Genomic DNA, 18,182 nt, shown 5'->3' with positions numbered 1-18,182 from the left:
CTGATTGGCAGGAGGCAAAGAGTGCGAATAAAGGGAGCCTTTTTTGGTTGGCTGCCAGTGACTAGTGGTATTTCACAGGGGCTGTGTTGGGACCGATTCTTTTTACGTTATATGTCAATGATTTGGATAATGGAATTGATGGCTTTGGTGCAAAGTTTGCAGATAATTTTTTTTACCCATTCTCCTAATTTGTCCAAGTCTTTTTGTAGCCTGTCAATTTCCTCAAAACTACCTGCCCCGTCTGCCTATCTTCATATCATCTGCAAACTTTGCAACAAAGCCATCAATTCCATTATCCAAATCATTGACAGATGATGTAAAAAGGATCAGTCCCAACACAGACCCCTGTGAATCATCACTAGTCCAGTAGCCAACCAGAAAAGTCGTCCTTTATTCCCACTCTTTGCCTCCTGCCCATCAGCCAGTGCTTTATCCATGTTAGAATCTTCCCTGTCATACCATAGGCTCACAGCTTGTTAAGCAGCTTCATGTGTGGCACCTTACTAAAGACTTTCTAAAAATCCAAGTCCGCAACATCAACCGATTCTCCTTTGTCTATCCTACTTATTATTTCGTCAAAGAATTCCAACAAATCTGTCAGGCAAGATTTTCTTTTGAGGAAACCATGCTGACTATAGCCTATTTTATCATGTGCTTCCAAATACCCCGATGCCTCATCCTTAATAATCAACTCCCGACCACTGGCTTCAGACTAACTGGCCTATAGTTTCTTTTCTTTCTATAATTTCATTTCTACAACAATCCTTGCTGACAGTCAACATTGGTGCACCTCAAGGATGTGTGCTTAGCTCACTGCTCCACTTTCTCTACACCCTAGACTGTGTGGTTAGGCACAGCTCTGATGCCATCCATAAATTTGCTGATGACACAACTATTCTTGGCAGAATATCTAATGGTGTTGAGCAGGGATACAGGAGTGAGATAGACCAGCTGGTTGAGTGGTGTCTCAACAGCAACCTTGTACTCAATCAAAAGATAAGGAATTGATTAGGGACTTCAGGAAGGGGAAGTCGAGGGAACACATACCAGTCCTCATTGAGGGATTGACATGGAGAGGGTGAGCAGTTTCAAGCTCCTGGGTGTCAACATCTCTGAAGATCTATCCTGAGTCCAACATATTGATGCAAATACAAAGAAGGCACGACAAGAAGTATATTTCTTTAGGAGTTTGAGGAGACTTGTATGTCACAGATGTACTATGGAGAGGATTCTATCTGATTGCACCTGGGATTGAGGAGCCACTGCACAGGATCGGGTAAAGCAGCAGTAAGTTGCAAACTCAGGTAGTTCTGTCATGAGCACTAGCCTCTCCTGTATTAAGGACATCTTCAAAAGGTAATGCCTCTTCCATCATTGAGGACCACCATTACCCAGAACATGCTGCCTTCTCTTTGTTACCATCAGGAAGGAGGTACAAGAGCCTGAAGACACACACTTCACGTTTCAGGAACAGTCCTTTCACTTCTGGCATCAAAGTTCTGAATGGACAATGAACCCATGTACATTACTTCACCTTTCCTTCCTCTCTTTTTTCAATGCTTATTTATTTTATTTATATATTTTTCTGATAATTTATTTTTAGTATTATGTATTGCAATGTACTACTGCTGCAAAGCAACAAGTTTCACAACATATGCCCGTGATATTAAACTGTATTCTGATTCTGATATCAAGTTTGTTATTTGTAATAATCAGACATCTCTAATTATTGGCTTAGTGAGGAATCTTGATGGCATGCAAACATTTTTAGTAAGTAAAATTGATGAACAAATTGGGGATTAGGACAGTTGCAAATTTCTGGAAGATGCTGATTCATTATTACCATTCCTCCAATGGCATCTTACGCTTAACTTTTCCGTAACGTTTAGAATCTTGTTATATACTGTATGCACAATAAATTTTACCAGTAACCTCAGCATAGGAAGTCAAATATGGTCATTAAGAAGTTTTACTTTTATTATCTATTTCCCTTAAAGTTGTTTGTTTGCTTGACATAGCACATTAAAAGTACACATGACCAAACTTCCATTGTAATAAAAAATGTTTGCTGATATCTGCAAAACTAATTCATAATAATTCTTTGGCCACATTCCACGTTGAATGTTTTGGAGATATAAATTTCTCAAAGAACTGGTGCATTGGATAATTATTAAAAAGATCTTACTCTCTTGAATATAGTATAGAAATAATTGTGTTCATATGATTATGTGTAAATAGTGTTTCATTACTATGTATTTTAATTACTTCTTTCTTCATGGTTTACACTATTGGTGAAAAAAATGAAATCTGCTGTCATTTTGCAATTTTTTGGTAATGGATGATTAATTCAAAGGATTTCCTGGAATAGAGTGGTTTGTTATTTGAGTTAAAAGTATTCTGATATTAAAGTACAAAAATATTTTAATTTCTTTAATCTATTTGAAACAACCATTCAATCAATAACTGAATAATAATCTAGCATAAACAGTCCTCTATTATGGAAAATGGTTATGTAGTTGTCACAATAGGTCACGTTGAGCTGATAAATGAAAGGTCAGGTGCACACGACCCTGAATGTTTTCCTTTCCGATCCTAAGGAAGAGCTTCACACTGTTATCAGTATTGCAGCTTGCATTGCATCTGCTGTCGGCTGTGGTTCTGTTACAGCATTGCATGTGTAAAATCTGTGAGCAGGGTTTGTTTTTTTTTCTGTGGTGAGCTCATTTCACACCATCTCTAAGCAGGAAGACACGTTACTATAGTGGAGAAAGACTACTGGTCATACTGTTCAGAATGTGGCCAGAAGAGTACAAAGCTCTGGTACAAAGCAGGTTGCTATGTTGCTAAGTTCAAGCTGATGACCGAAATGATAAGAATGTCTGTAGTGGTTTTTGAAAGCTGTACCAATTCAATAGTTGTCAGGGGCACTGACTTAATCCCATGCTAAAGCTACGTCAAAGCAGCGTGAAAGGAAGAGAAAAGGATTTTACTTCAAGTGATGCTTTCGAATAGTGTCAGCAATTTACTCCATGTAGCAAGTTGTAAAGAATGCAGTTAATGCTGCTTAGCGAAACCTCTGGAATTTAGAGAAATATATAACATTGCAGGGCACCAGTCTGCTTGATTGCACTTGAGTTGAAGCACTGTGGATCGGCTGTGCTGTCTGTTGTAGCATTTTCCCTTTTCATTAAGCATGGGAGATCAAATGTGTGCCTTTTGCTTTGTATCTCTGCACTGAAGAAAAATTCTCATGTGTCCCTTTGTTTGGTGGGTAGTTTCATTCATTGCAAATGTGAAAATATCCAGGTATGTTCTTTCCAGTTTCTTATCTCTCTGAAATGTGTGAATTATTTAATTTTGTGTTTATTTTTATAACTCTTTTTAAAATGCTTTAAATAATTTTCCTGGCACTTAAATTAATTTTATTGTAGCTTATGTTGTGTCTTGTTGTTCTGTTTAAATCAAGTGTTATGTAGAAAGCATGGATTAATAATGTAAGTAAATCCCATTTTATACCTCAGAGCATTAAATTTCAGTTTTACTGCCTGGGGTTTAAGAATGTAGTTCAATGCGTAGCTGAAGCACCCATTATTTCTTTGGTGCGACCATGTTGATGTTACATTTTTGCTGTGTGATACAGCAATTTTAAGTCATTTTTTACAAATAGGAATAAGCATGCTTAATTCCTTCTGCTTTGTGCGTCACCTTATACTGATTAATCTTTCAGTATGAACAGACTGCAAAATTGTCACAACATACAACCTGTTTAAAATGTATACATGTTCTGTTTATCAGTAGTGTTACCAGGATGGCCAGCAGTTGTTCTCACAGTTACTACCTGTTCTTTCAAATTGGTTTTGAAGGTTTCTTAATTTTATATCTAAAATGATTTTAATTATCATTATCTCTTTTATTCTTAACAAGTTCTTTAAATTAAGCTTAAATAGTGCAAGAGAAGATGTATCATGGAAATCGCAATGTTAACCATTGTCACACCCTGAAATCTTACTACCAAAAAGTACATGTACTTCATTTTATATACTGCTAAGGAGTTGGGGAACTAAAACCAGAGTCCATATATAAACTGTATAGTGTAAATTACATGTGGAATACCAAGAATCAGAATCAACTTTATTATCACCAGCATCTAAGTTAAATCAAAATGTTCAATCTATTGCATTACATAATTTCACAAGCATCCTCATTTGCTGATCTAAGAGGCTTCCCCCTAAAATAGATAATTTCCATTTTTTAAGGGGCCATTATGAACGCAGTAAGGGAGTTTTTAGGCAGATGTATGCCTAAAAGTTCTGTATTCACTGTTGGAGGAAGTTCCCATGGCATTAAATGTTACATCTGCTGGAGAATGAACTTTGATAATATGTTTAGACAGTTAAATTAATTTACCAATTTTCCCTTTCTTCACCCCACCAAACATAAGCAAGTTGCACAATGGGCGACAAATGAAAACATTATGTCACTATCTCAACATTGTGCTGCATGTTTCCTAATTGCATATGGTTGCAAGTAAGGATTGGAACTTTTTTAGAAAGTCTTTTCAACCATCTCTTGGTTAGATATTAAAAGTATAGAGAATAATTTATATTCTTGATAAAATAAATACTAATGTTAAAGAAAAATGTACAAATACATTCCTCACCACTTTGCCAATGCATTAGCCATTCTTTAGAAAAGCAGGTTGGTTTTAATCCTTTTGAAATCAATGGAATAACAATTAGGCTTATTCCATAAAGTGAAGGCCACTGGCTCTATTAGATGATAGCCGCTGAAATGGCAGGACTTTCAAGTCTAAAAGATTAAACCAGGATCATTTATAGTTAAAGTACTCAACATGTACCTTAAACTTGTTTCATATATTTTCAGACAACAGTAACTTCAAGAACAAACTGGAACACAGCACAGGATAGAAATACTGGAGTTTAAATTCAGTTTTTTGGATTGGCATTGAATCCTCATAAATACAACAATTTCGAATTACCTTTACAGTTAATCTGATAGTTTTGTTTCAAATACCGATTTGTGAAGAAGGAAGACTTAGTCAGATTTCATTATAAGTACACAGTCCTTATCAGGCTCTTTCTTCAATGCATCTTTGGGAGAAGGGGTTTGGGAGAAAGAGATGTTTCAATCCTATTTGCCTATTTCTGTGCCATCATCAAGATCTTTTTTTCTGCATAATCTGTTTCTTCTGAGACAATGGCCAGATATAAAGGAAGGGTTATTTCTGCCAGCCAATATGGCTATTATCCTAGGAGAGCATGTGATACCTCCCAGCTGAACTTCGGAGGCTGAAAACAGCTTGAGCTAGAAAGGCCGGGGTAGATTTGATGAAACATCTTAGCCCAAAATGTCCACTATTTCCCTCTATAGATGCTGCCTGACCTGCTGAGTTCCTCCAATATGTGTTGCATGAGGTAGAAATCAGGCATAGGCAGAATTAAATTTCAATAGTACGTGAACTCCTAGCCATGAGGCTATGAAATAAACCTAAGTACTGCGCTCGCCTAAAACAGAAATAGAAAATGCAGGAAATTCTTAGCAAGACCGGCTTCATCTGTGTGAAGAGAAATCGAATTGACTTTCCTCTGGTGGGTTCAATGACTATTTGCTCTAAAAAAGCCATCTCAGGTATTCTACACATTCCTTCTCTTGGGATTCAGCACCAACCTATTTTTCCCAGTCTACCTGCATATTGAAATCCACCATCACTATCATCACATTGCCCTTTTTACATGCTTTTTCTATCTGGCATTGTAATTTGTATTCCACATTCTAGCTACTGTTTGGAGGCCTGTATATACCTTTTGTCAGAGTCTTTTTACCCTTGCAGCTTTTTAACTCTACCTACAAGGATTCTAAATTTTCCAATTATATGTCACCTATTTCTAAGGATTTGCTTCCATTTGTCACCAAAAGAGCCACCCAACCCCTCTGCCTACCTGCCTGTCTTTTCAACATAAAGTAGTTTAAATTTATTGTGTACAAAATTGACGGAGAAGTCTATGTAAAAAAGTGATGCAGGAATCATAGGTGCAGCTTAGTTAACCTGCAATAGAACTATTTCTTTCAATGCAGCTTTTAAAGTGCATTGAAATAATTCCAAAATGAAATTTACTTAGCACAAAAGCAATTTAATCCTATTGGGACTTCCATGCAAAGCACCACAGGTATTTTAAGAAAGTCTGCAATTATTAAAAGTACACAATATTGACATTTTTGTATATAAATAGTTAGTTTCTAATACAAATGTTTTTTCCATTTACTTTAAGAACAATATGAATGCTGCAATGTTCAGCACTGGATTTCAATGGTTTCAACTTTAATGGGTATCAGTCCTTGTATTTTGCTCCTGCCTTTAGCCTGTGCATGCCATAGCAGTGAGATGTGTTACTATGCAGTAGCAGAAACTGCCAATACTGATTCTGTAGCAGAGATCTAATCTTTTCCCTTAGCTGTTCATATAGCAGCATTAACAACCTTCAAAGAAATCTCCAGTCCATGTGCATATTGGAACGCAGAAGTGATGTGCATTTTCCTTCAGTATTTAGCAATACCTGACCAATTGAATATTAACACAATACCAAATACAATCATACTACATTGCCCACTTCTTCAAAATATCAATGGCATCATGACACAGTTCCCACACGTAAGAATCTGATTTTCATATATTTGTATTCAATTGTCAATTGAGCAGCTTACTGAAATGCAGTGTTTATACAATAAAATCAACCTATTACCCTTCTTTCCTCTGAATACAATTGCAAATTATGTCACATTCAGACTAGTACTTTCAATGAAACAAAATTATATTTTCATGCACTGTTTCTGTTGTTGCTATTGACGATATTATCTGCTACTTCTGCTGCGGTGCCAAAGAACAGGTACTATTAATTGGTTAATAAAGGAATTTAATTCATTGCTTATCTTATGAATTTTGATATTTTGATTGTGGATTTCATTTTGGGGTTGAGCATATACATTATTTTACTAATAAGAGTTTTGACTTTCAATGTTTCAACTTCCCTTTCTTCAAGGTTTTCAGGGAACTCAATTAATTGCAGGCAGTCATTCATTAGATATTTCATTTAAAATTTGGAAATTTTTTCATACAGTGGATGTTGATATTTTACCAAATTCTAAATGTAATAGGATTTCTGTCAACTGATAAACAGGCTGTGCTATACTTCAAAGAAAGCTTTTCTCACAATGTAAAGATTGTATGAATATGTCTTTAGTGTTAGTGTCAGTTAACCCCTTCCATACCAGGTACCATCATTTAGGACTGGGATAATTTCAGTTATCAAAAGTTTACATGGTTACATCTAGAATGTGTACAGTGTTGGTTGAAGAAAACGTGTAACTTGAGTTCCCTATTAGCTTCGAACATTTTCTTTCTGGAATTGCTTTTACAAAACCAAACTGCACACTGAGTGATGGAAGAAAGAGAAATAAACAATTAAAGTGGATTCATCTATTCTTTTTGATGGTGTGCCTAGAAATTAATTGTGGCTTAGTGATGACTTTAATGGACTGAAACTCTGAGGCAGAGTATGAATCTACAATTGAGTTGTTTAGTGCTACTGGCTGGAGTTGAATATCTAGATAAACATGTTAAATTTAATGTTGATATAAATGGAAGTGAATAGTAACAATAACAAAATACACTTTGTTGAATTAATGTAATTGTGTTTGGTTTTGCAATTTAAAATGTTCACTTTTATCAAGTTGGACTTGATCTTTAAACAGCCTTTTTACTGAAACAATAGTTTGTTTCAAATTGAGATCAAACAAAGCAGCAAATCTTACAAATTTTGCCATGTTGAATATTTTGCACTCTGTAAATTAACTAAAAGAAGAAACTTTGATGTATGCTCATCTTCCATTCTACAAACCAAAACATATTTATAATCTCCCCCACAGTGCTGTGATGGTTAGAAACAAAATGCTGAATGACATATCTTCATTAATAAAAGTTATTTTCAAGGGCTGACCATAACTTGCATTTATTCACAGATTCACCCTTTGACATCATATAATCAATAATACTCAATCATTATCAATAGTTAAGAAAGAAGTTTTCTTGCATGGTGAGGCACAGAATATCATTTAAAAAGTAAACAACAAAAAATCCTAAAAGTTGGATTGCATATTTTCATGTCTTCATTAACTGCATGATTCAATTTTAATGAAAAAAAAACCTTAAATGAATCTTGGAGGCTTAATGCAAATTTCATAAAATATACATTATTTCTTCCAATTTACTGATATGCCTGGCACACTAATGCTGGAGGAATCCATGCACACACAGCAAAATCCAATAGTATGAAATGTGCACTGGATGGCAGTTTTGTAATTTTCATTCACACAAATACAGAACTTCAAATGTATGGTTTGCTTAAAACCTGCATGATCCTTGGCTGTCAAACTTAGTGCTAGGAATCCACCTGTCGTAGTTTTCCTTTAATACACGTCTATCCCTTCTAAGGGATTCCAGTCCCCCTGACCTTTCAACTGACCCCATGTCTCGACCCCTGTACATGCCAATCAGACTAGGTTCCTCACCCCCAAACATATTTCGCTGTAAAGTCCTAGATTCAGACATGATGAGATCTTCGGTTGTGGTGGAGTGCATTAAGAGAAGGGTTTGAATTGTCCAAGGCCGTCAGGCACCAAACCACTTTGTGTACAATATTTCCCAGTGCTGTGTCTGTGAACAAAGCTTTGGTTGGTCTGTGGTGATTATCATCTCTGAACAAATGCCAGTCAGTTTACAGGCTATAGAAACTTAAGGCGTTTTATTGATTTTTGCTTTTGAGGAGAATATGGTCATAACATTTTGTTTAGATTTAAAATCTGGAGCAGTCAGCAGAAAAGACACTGATGGGAATTAAAAATGTGAATTGATATAACACAGTTAAAATGTTAAAATTCACTGCAGCACCCTGTGTAAATAATTTTACGTAAAACTTAATTCAACTCTTATACATAGTTTGTCTCACTGCTTCTTCCTGCAGCCTTTTCAAAAAAGTGTTTTGGAATTCTTTGCAATGCTTTGCAGTTGAAATTGTTATCAAAAGTGCATTTGGTATTATAATACTATTTGCAAGTTGTAAGTGATATTGGGTGTAAAGATTTTTGAAGTTTATAAATGCTTTGCTCATTTCAGCAAATGGATTGTTATATTTAATGAGCCGCAGAGTTGCTTTAAAATGAGCAGCCTGTCCACTTGATGTCAAATGTCAAAGGTGGTATGCAGTGGAGATTCACTAATGAAATATTAATGTGCCATAAGATGATTTCCTATTAGAGTTTAGAACAATTTTTGTATAAGCTATATTGTACTCATTTCTTAAAGCCCTAGAGTCTGCTATTGCAAGATAGTGGCAGAAAAATTATTTCATCAATCATAATGTGTTGATATATTTAGCTTTTTAAACTGTACATTGATGGTTTACTGGCATAATATGATAGTCATATTAACAGAAAGTTGAATGTTATATGTAGTTTGATGCTAATGTATTTTTTTTCTGTAACAGGCAGGCATGGGATACTCAGCTGGTTCAGTGGTATTGCTCTTCTTCCAGGACTTATAGCTGTTCCTGTCAGATACAAACACACTATGACTCATTTTTGGCAGTTGTCTGCTTAAATAATTAATAACATAAATGTCATCTATTTGCTAAGATGTAGGACATATGCAATTGATTGTACCTGTGCAGAAAGCTTGTTCGCAGTTTCACACTACTTTACCGAAATTAGTAATACCGGTTGACCCTCCCTGTGGTTTATTCCTTTTTGAAGAATCTACTCCAGGCCTACATTGCAAAGCTTTAGAAAGGAATGTTTACTAGGAAACAAGTGAATACGACAAGAAAAAAAGAAATTAATAGTGACCTAAAGCTACAAAGACACTCACAAGCAAATCAGGCACAAAATCAAAAGTTTTCTGTAAATTTGAAGACCACTGTCAAAAGATTAGCAAAATGCCAGTCTGCTCATAATTTATCTGTGGATGAAGAGGAAAGAAGAGGAGAGTATTCACTTTCTCCAACATTGAGTTACAGGGTAGCCATAGCTAATGGACTGAAAAGGAAACTAAGTTCATCAAATAATGACAACCTTTTTCCAGTGCTATGGTCTGTTGATAGTGCTACTTCTGAATCATTGAATGAAGTCCGCTTTTGTCAGAAGGTAAAGGAGCAAAAATCACACACTATGCCAGTAAGAAGAAATAGGAAAAGTGTCAGTAGTCTTGCTGCATCTGATGGAGGTTCAGATGCTGATCGTACATTATTACGACTAGGTGCATTACGTAAACTTCGCAAATGGAAAAAAAGTCAAGAGTGTATTTCCTCAGAGACAGAAATGAGTACCTGGAAGAAGTCTCTTGGTTTCAGGAGCAAATCATTGGACAGAACTGGCCGCACGCAGCAGAAGAGTGGACTCGAACCCACATTCAGTTCAAGTGGCTGCATTAGTCAGACTCATAATGTCATGGAAATGATTTTTAAAGAGCTTCAAGGAATAAGTCAAATAGAAACTGAGCTTTGTGAGCTGCGTGGACATGTAAATGCCCTGAAACAGTCTATTGATGAAATTTCCACAAGTGTGGAAGTAGTGCAAACTGAAATTGAACAATTACGTTCTGGATTTGTACAGTCCAGAAGAGAAACCAGAGATATTCATGACTATATTAGACAAATTAACTATCAAGGAAACAGTGTAAGCCTAAGATTTATTAATATACCAGAGGAAATGCATGAAAATACTGAAAGTTTAATTTATACGATTATAGAAGAAAAGTTAGGACTAACAGATGCAAGAAAAACTGTTCAGATTGAACTTGCCCATAGACTTGGGCAGCGGCGAGACTGTATCAGTGCTAAGCCCCGCCCTATTCTTGTCTATTTTGACAGTCCACAGAACAGAGATTTAATTCTTAAAAAATGTTATAAGTTGAAAGGTTCTGGTATTGGAATTTCCACAGAGATCTTTTATGACCCAAATGACAGAAAGGAATTTTCACTTCCACCAAAATCACAGACTTATGAAAGTATGAATATGAAACTAACAACAACTGAAGAAGAACCCAGAGGCAGTGAGTTGGCATCATCAAAATCGAGTGACAAAGACCTGGAAGAAGAACTTAGTAGCCATTGTTTTGAAATCAGTTCAAAAGCAGTTTTTGAGAAAGTACTTGTCTCTCCAAAATTGGGTGCAGAATCACACAATGTTGTTAATATTGACAGAACTATTTTTTGTAGCTCATATCCAAATTCCATGCAGTTATGTGCTGATGATAATTTCCATTCCCCTCTATTTGAAGACACCCAAAAGCTGACAGAGCCTTATTACAATGAGCTGACATCCACGTGGCTGCAGAATGATTACACTGTAGCTAAGCTCAGTCGTTCAGAGTCTGACTTTTCGAAGCTTTGCCAGTCAGTCTCTTACTCAGAAGATTTTTCAGACAATCAGTACTTCATCAGAGCAGATGGTGCCTCAGTTGTGTCATCATCAGAGAAGGATCTTTGGTTTCGAGGTAAAGAAGAAGTAGCAACCTCATGGGTTAACACCAGTAATCAGCAGTATGATTATGAGGACCAGCAATACATTCAACATAGAGAAGTAGAAAAGACAGAAACAGCTGATAGTGGCATGAGCAATGGGTTAATCTGTGCATCGGGTGATAGAAGCCATTACAGTAATTCTCAGTTGTCTTTGCAATGTGACCTCTCAATGTGGCAAGAATGGCAGCATCTGGAACCAGGCACAGACTCTGGTCTAGACACTTCACAGCATGTTTTTGCTTCTGAAGTAAATAGTCCATCTGAGCAAAATGTCTTAAGCTATGCTACAGATTTTGATGAAAGGTACCAGGCTGCTAACCAAGACTATAAGGAGGAAATGTATGACACCACACTAGACACATCAGAAAGTATTGGTTTTGATGGGAAGTCACAAAATGAGTGGGAAAATATGTATGACTCCTATCATGACACTTATTCTACTGATCATTATCAGTATGAAAACAGATCACCGCTAAGATGTCATAGCCAGAGTGAGCTACCCAGTGCTAATGACACAGTGGAAGCACCTGCTAAATCTTGGCATAGTCGCCTGAGTATTGATCTCTCAGATACTGGATTCAGCTTCCAAAAATTTGGATCCTCTCTTCAACGTGCTAAGTCTGCCTTGGAGGTTGTTTGGAGTAAAATGGACTCTAGAAGTACCCAGAGTCTGAGCGAAAATGAAGTAAGAGGAAATTTTATGGGTCGTTTCAGGACCTTCTCTCAATCTACAGCAGATGAATCGAGCACCACCCTTGATTCTGATACGTACTGTGAGCCCTACTATTACAGAGCTGAGGAAGATGAGTCCAGTGAACAAGAAGGAGAAAATGGAATGGATTATGTTGAAGTGATGGAGGAAGTTCTTGCAAAACTGGAAAATAAAACCTTTCCTAAAGAAAGTGATGAGCAAACTTTAGCATTGGAGTCTTTGGAAGAGTATGCCATTCCAGTCTTAGCTGTAGAGAGTGAAGGAGTATCTTATGATATCAACAGTGTTAATAAAGTTACAGAGTCTGCAACTGAAATCTTTGAAGAGGTAGATGCAGCTGAAAATTATACTGTTTCAGAAGAATGTTCAGAAGTTCATGAAAATCAGACTGCTCCACAGGAAAATCCTGAAGTTGAAATGGAAGTTAGAATAAGACCCACCTTCAAACAAGCTGCTTACAAAGCATATAGACAACAAATAGCAGGTACAAACACCAGATCTGTAGAAGTAATGTTCGGATAATGTTTGCTTAAAAACAGATGAAATTTAACATCAGAAATTAAATACAATGTGTTTGATTTTGGCTGAATAATAAGGTTCAGGTTTGAACTTTTCTCCGCCTGAGTTTTGATTTCAGATGTAATTTTAACTTTTTGGTGCACATTTAACAATTAGGATTAGAATGCACTGAAAATTAATATATAGCGTTGTCTGATATCCTGCACTTGTTTATTGTAGTGTGGTTTTGATTGGATTTTTTTCCCGAATGCCTTCCTTTTTATTCTCATTTAGTGAAAGCTTTCTGTCATGTCATGTTATTATATTTTATGAATTATCTTTGTTAATAATGTAGGCCATAATTGTTACCTTGACTAAAACCAGCTCTTGGGTATGTTCACTTAAATTGGAAATGACAATTTTAAATATTAATTACTCCATAATATTTATTTTTGCTAAAGGTACTTCACTTAAACAAATGAAGAGTCTTATTAGTTTATGCATCTGTAGGGAATCAAAATTAAGTTTCACATAATTAATGATTTGATTGTTATGGTGAATATTGTGAGTTTTACATCCCGTTAGAATTTGTTGCAGTTTTGTGGATTAAGTTACACTCCTAGTTGATCAGAAATACAAACAACATTGTTGGTATGTGTTATTATTAGGAATTATTAGAAATATATAAAATCAAATATGACATACAGTATATCTTTTATTTAGTAGATGAGACTGAGACAGGTTGTATTGTTGTATCGTTGGGAGAAGTAGTGGGGGTAAGTTCCCACTACCTATTGAATGCAACTGAAATAGCCTCTGACAACTAAGTCCAGCTCCTGGTCTTCATGTGTGGCTGAGAAACTAAGCCTGGCAGAGTTGTTTCTTCTGACAGAAAGGGCAAAGGTGGGTTACTGGCTTCGGACAGATGGGCCTTGTCAGCCATGGTTGGCAGCCCATCCAAGAAAAGGGAAGCCCTGATTGCAAATCTCTGCTGCCTTGCAGCTATACCCAGCCATGGGGAAGGCTTCAGGAGTAAACCCCAAGAAAAAATATAGAGCTGGAGTCCCTTTGGGCAGTCCTACATTGAGTTCATTACTGACTGGCAACTCTTGAGGTGCTGCTGGTGCCAAACTGCATCAGTCTCTCCCGTTCCTTCAGATTCATTAGCTGCAGGGAGAGGCAGTACAATACTGAGCTTGCTCTCAATATTGTACTGCCCTGGCTTGCATATTAGATCCCAGAACATAGAAGGGTACAGCACAGATTTTGCTTTCCAATACTTTTCCGGACAGCTGCCTTCTGGTCCGATTCTTCTCTAACTGACCTGGGGCTCCAGTTCCCAGCCCCTTGCAAAACTAGTTTAAACTGTCCCGCGTAGCCTCAGGAAACCTCTCAGCCAGAATATTGGTTTCCCTCTAGTTTGGGTGCAACTTGTCCCTCTTGTACAGGTCACTCCTTCCCCAGAAAAGGTTCTAATGATCCAAGAACTTGAATCCCTGTCCCTTGTCTCCACAGCCACTCATTCATCCATGCTGTCACCCCATTCCTACCCACATTAGCCCATGGCACAGGGAGTAATCTGGAAATTACAGTCTTGGAGGTCCTTCTTTTCAGCCTCTTTCCTAACTCCATATACTCACTGTGTAGGATCTCTTCCCCTTTTCTGCCTATGCCATCAGTGCCAATATACACCACAACCTCTGGCTGTTCCTCCTCCCCCTTGAGAGTATCCTGTACCCACTCCGCTACATCATGGACTCCACTGATATGTGTAGATAGCTAACACAGAACATCCATGGTCAATGCTGATCAACAGAGGGCCTGCATTTAAGAATTAAACAAGAAAAATCATTGCTTGCCTCTGAATCTGAATGTACTCTGAATATGGCAATTGCTGACTCAGAATCAAATCAGTTTTATTATCATTATGAAACTTGTTGTTTTAAGTAACAGTACAATGCAAGACAAAATTTGCTGTTAGGATAGAAAATAAATAAATAATGCAAGAAGAAAGATTATTGAGGTAGTCTTCAGGGATTCATGGACCATTCAGAAATCTGATGATGAAGAAGTAGTTCCTAAATCATTGAGTGTGTGTCTTCAGGCTTCTGTACCTCCTCCCCAATGGTAGGAATGAGAAAAAAGTTTGTCCTTAATGGTGAGTGCCCTTAATGATGCACTGTTCTTGAGGAATGGCCTCTTGAAGATGTCCTCAGTATGTATGTATGTATTTAATTATTTATTTAGAGATGCAGCGTGGCACAGGCCCTTTGAGTCCTCCGAGCCATGACGGCCCCAACCCACTAATTTAACCCCAGCCTAATCATAGGACAATTTACAATGATCTGTTAACCTACTGGCCATTATGTTTTTGGACTGAGGGAGGAAATCAGAGCACCCAAAGGAAAACCGGAGGAGTAGTGGAGAAGATTGTGCCTGTGATGAACCTGGCTGAGTCTATAACCCTCTGTGCCCTCTTATGCTATGGAGGTCCCATACTAGAATGCTTTCCAGTATACATTTGTATAAATTTGCAAGAGTTTTCGCTCTCAAGCTCCTAATGAAGTAGAGCTACATTTTTTGTGATTACATGAGTGTGTTGCGCCCAGGATAGATCTTCTGTAGTGTTGAAATTGAAACTGCTCATTCTTTCCGCCACTGATCCAACAATTAGCACTGGAGATTATTCTCCTATCTTCCCATCTTGAAGTCCACACGCAATTCTTTGGTCTTGCTGATGTTTAGCGTGAGGTTGTTGTTGCAACACCATTCAATCAATTAAGGAGGCACGGGTCCAAGGGGACATTGCTTTGTGGATCCAGAACTGGCTTGCCCACAGAAGGCAAAGAGCGGTTGCAGACGGGTCATATTCTGCATGGAGGTCAGTCACCACTGGTGTGCCTCAGGGATCTGTTCTGGGACCCCTACTCTTCGTGATTTTTATAAATGACCTGGATGAAAAAGTGGAGGGATGGGTTAGTAAATTTGCTGATGACACAAAGGTTGGGGGTGTTGTGGATAGTGTGAAGGGCTGTCAGAGATTACAGCGGGACATTGATAGGATGCAAAACTGGGCTGAGAAGTGGCAGATGGAGTTCAACCCAGATGATTGTGAGGTTGTTCATTTTGTAGGTCAAATATGATGACAGAATATAGTATTAATTGTAAGAGTCTTGGTAGTGCAGAGGATCAGAGAGATGTTGGGGTCCGAGTCCATAGTTCGCTCAAAGCTGGTTGACTCTGTGGTTAAGAAGGCATACAGTGCATTGGCCTTCATCAATTGTGGGATTGAGTTTAAGAGCTGAGAGGTCATGTTGCAGCTATGTAGTACCCTGGTCAGACCCCACTTGGAGTATTGTGCTCAGTTCTGGTTGCCTCACTATAGGAAGGATTTGGATCCATAGAAAGGGTGCAGAGGAGATTTACAAGGATGTTGCCTGGATTGGGGAGCATGCGTTATGAGAATAGGATGAGTGAACTTGGTCTTTTTTCCTTGGATCGGCGGAGGATGAGAGGTGACCTGATAGAGGTGTATAAGATGATGAGAGGCATTGATTGTGTGGATAGTCAGAGGTATTTTCCCAGGGCTGAAATGGCTAGCACGAGAAAGTACAGTTTTAAGCTGCTGGGAAGTAGGTACATAGGAGATGTCAGGGGTAAGTTTTTTACGCAGAGAGAGGTGAGTGCATGGAATGGGCTGCTTGCAACGATGGTGGAGGCGGACACGATAGGGTCTTTTAAGAGACTCCTAGACAGGTACATGGAGCTCACAAAAATAGAAGGCTATGGGTAACCCTAGGTAATTTCTCAGGTAAGGACATGTTCAGCACAGCTTTGTGGGCTGAAAGGCCTGTATTGCGCTGTAGGTTTTCTATGTTTCTAACCTGCTGATCTATCTCTCTTCTGTTTGCCTCCTCATCTGCATTTTCTTCTTTTGCTCTGGACTAATATTACAACTACTCCTGATGAAGGGCCTCAACCCAAAACATCGATGGTTCATTTCCCTCCGTAGGTGTAGCCTGAGCCACTGAGTTCTTCCAGCATTTTGTGTGCTGTTCTATATCCTCTTACTGAGTCTCAGTTCCTTTCGTAATATTAAGAGCAATCACATTTGCCTCTCCACTAGAACTCAGGCCTTAGACCCAAGGTAGTGATGAGAACAATGTTCAAAGGTAAATTTATTATCAAGGTACATGTATGATACCATATACTACATTAAGATTTATTTTCTTGCGGGCATTTGCAAGGGGAAATAAAGGGATACAATTGAATTGTATGAGTAAACACCAAGACTAACAAAAAACAATGAGCAAAAGACAAACTGTTCAAGTACAAATAATACTGAGAACATGACTTGTAAAGAATTTAGAATGAAGTTGCCTGGCTGAAACTCAAATTGAGCATTGAAAGTATTCTTAATTACACCGTCTGCCATTTTCCTGATGATGAAGTACAGACTGATTGATCAGTGATTAGCCAGAGTGGATTTATCCTGCTCTTTGTTGATTGGACATATGTGGGTAATTTTCCATGTTGCTGAATAGATTGTAGCGTTACAACTGTGTGGATTGGCTTGGCTAGGAGCCACCTTTGATTGTAATCTTATTTTTAAGAATGTCAGATGTTTCATTATCCACTGTCTTGATAGAGAGAATTTACAATTTCTGCTGTTTTTTGAATTTTTGATATTGTACTTTGTGACTTGACTTATACAATTAAAAAATGTACATTGCACACAATTATGAAGAAAGTATATTTACAAATATTAGCTTTTCAAACAGTTAGTAAAGGAAAGAAGTAAAAAAAAATAAAAAGGGCCCATTACAGTTGACCCAGTCCAAATGTGCAGTTAAGTTGGAGCTCATCGTAAAGTTGTCTTTAACTCATGCGCTATACCCACGGTCTGCATGAAAGCACACACCACCTCAAAATACCACTCAAATCCACCTCAAACAAACAGGCTTCTCCATGGCGGTATTGGTCCCTCCTCCTTGAAACCATTCATCTGCACAAAGCACCTTGTGTAACGGGGCCAATATCCTCAGCCACCTTCCCTCTTGTCTTCTCCCAGCTCCCGACAAAATGAACTTAACCCTCCCCAGTGTCCGTCACAAAAAGATCTCCGTCCAGCGTTCACTAGAACCTCTTGCAATTCCACCATCCTTATTGGCTGACACAGCACTCCTAAGTTGAGCAACATAGCCTCTTTAGCTCAAACCCAAACATGCTAAAAGCAGAACAGACTGCTCTTACAGGACTGCTAAAATGAAATACCTACAGCATAGCATTAAAAATCTTAACCAGAGTGTTACACCACTGATGTGATAGTCTTTTTGAACTCCAAATAGATATTGAACTGAACTGAATAAAATATTAAA

At 37.7% G+C, this 18,182-nt stretch overlaps 1 protein-coding gene across 6 annotated transcripts in view; it reads left to right on the top strand.

The window, feature by feature from the left end:
• LOC140209874 (protein unc-13 homolog C-like) overlaps window positions 1-18,182 on the top strand; it is a 923,018-nt gene that overhangs the window by 362,124 nt on the left and 542,712 nt on the right. Inside the window, exon 1 of one of the 6 annotated variants that reach the window (XM_072278481.1) lies at window positions 12,669-12,790. The exons of the other annotated variants lie outside the window; for them this stretch is intronic. The gene's annotated coding sequence lies outside the window, so the exon portion shown is untranslated. Of the gene's footprint in view, window positions 1-12,668; window positions 12,791-18,182 lie in introns of those variants that run through there. 6 annotated transcript variants of the gene reach the window in all.

The sequence above is a fragment of the Mobula birostris genome, chromosome 14, assembly GCF_030028105.1.
Source record: "Mobula birostris isolate sMobBir1 chromosome 14, sMobBir1.hap1, whole genome shotgun sequence".
NCBI classification, from domain to species: domain Eukaryota; kingdom Metazoa; phylum Chordata; class Chondrichthyes; order Myliobatiformes; family Myliobatidae; genus Mobula; species Mobula birostris.
Note: the sequence above shows the minus strand (reverse complement) of the source record. Positions and strands in the feature narration are given on the sequence as shown.